The sequence below is a fragment of the Aplysia californica genome, unplaced genomic scaffold, assembly GCF_000002075.1.
Source record: "Aplysia californica isolate F4 #8 unplaced genomic scaffold, AplCal3.0 scaffold00693, whole genome shotgun sequence".
Lineage (NCBI taxonomy): Eukaryota > Metazoa > Mollusca > Gastropoda > Aplysiida > Aplysiidae > Aplysia > Aplysia californica.
In genome coordinates this window covers 210,522-211,941 of record NW_004797963.1, presented here as the reverse complement: position 1 = coordinate 211,941, position 1,420 = coordinate 210,522, and positions in this window count along the sequence as shown.

Here is a 1,420-nt window from a genome sequence, read left to right as displayed (position 1 = left end):
CGTTAAAGATCCCTTGGTGGTCTAAAATCGATAAGAGTAGGCTTCGGCCGCCACCCGGGCAAAATTCAAAATTTCCTATCAACGAAAAAGTATTAGGTGTGTCCCGCGCGCTCATATGACCTCATGCTGTTGCGAGCGCCGTAAAACCCTATACTAAACAAACAACATCTCTTGTTTCTATCTTCTCCTTTATTTATCCCACTTATGTTTCTCTCTATCTTTCCGGTGTTGACATGCCCATCTTGACTCTCTCTCTCTCTCTCTCTCTCTCTCTCTCTCTCTCTCTCTCTCTCTCTCTCTCTCTCTCTCTCTCTCTCTCTCTCTCGATGTTACTGATGAAATAATCCTAAAGGATCATGTATTTGTACTGAACACCTGTCCTTCTCTGCTACTGAACACCTGTCCTTCTCTGGTAAGTAACAGAGAGGCCACTGATGTGAATGGCAAGTACAAGTTGTCTTAGCGCTATGTGGGCTAGAGCCGTAGACCAAAGCTGCCTACACTTTAACAGAGAAGCATATATCATTTCATCAATGTTGTTAGTCGGGTGCTGATTTCATTTTATCCCCCCCCCCAAAAATGGAGCCGCTAGGTATCTACATTTGGACGTTAGTAAGTAATAGTAATAGTAATGAGATGAATGGACTTAAAAACCTCAAGCAAGTCTGACTGATTGAACTGAGTATATCATGTACGATTTGTATGACAACGTAGAGACCTGGACTCTATGTCTGGTCCCGCCAAGACACAGGTTTGCATAGCCTTTGACATATGCACACACATTGGAAAGCAGTCTACCCATTTTATAGTTGTTGTTTTTTTTCTTTTTTTTTATAATCAAGCTTAAGTATCTCGGTCTCTCTGCCGGGGTGCTGAACACTTCAACACACGCAGGGGGGGGGGGGGAGGCATTATTGTACCGACTGACTTGCCTAATCTCTAGGACCTCAGATTAAAACCTTCCTGTCTAGCTCTATATAGCTTTCTTTCTTTCAGGGCAAATTCAGGGCGAGAGTCGAGATCTTCGAAGCGCGGGTTGCGGAGATAGGTTCACATCATGACGGGCGGGGTGTCAATTTATTATTAAATAAAAGTTACAACCCGATGTAATAAACGAAGTAAGGTGAATGAACTAGTCTCTGTAGTGTGACAACACAGCGGTGAACCCCTGTTGTCTCTTTGCGCGCCTTCAAATCGGCCAAGCGCCTTTATTTACGTACTTAACAAAAAAAAATTCTGGTCACCTATTCTTCGGTTTTCCACCTGTTTAGCTTGGCCTTTTTCTCTTTCCTCTGTGGTAGTTTTTTTTTTAATTTGTTCATTTGATTCTCAACAGAGAGACAGGGAGAGAAAGAGACACAGAGAGAGAGAGAGAGAGAGGGGGGTAACGAGTCCGGAAAAAACGAGAAGTCTGTTATAA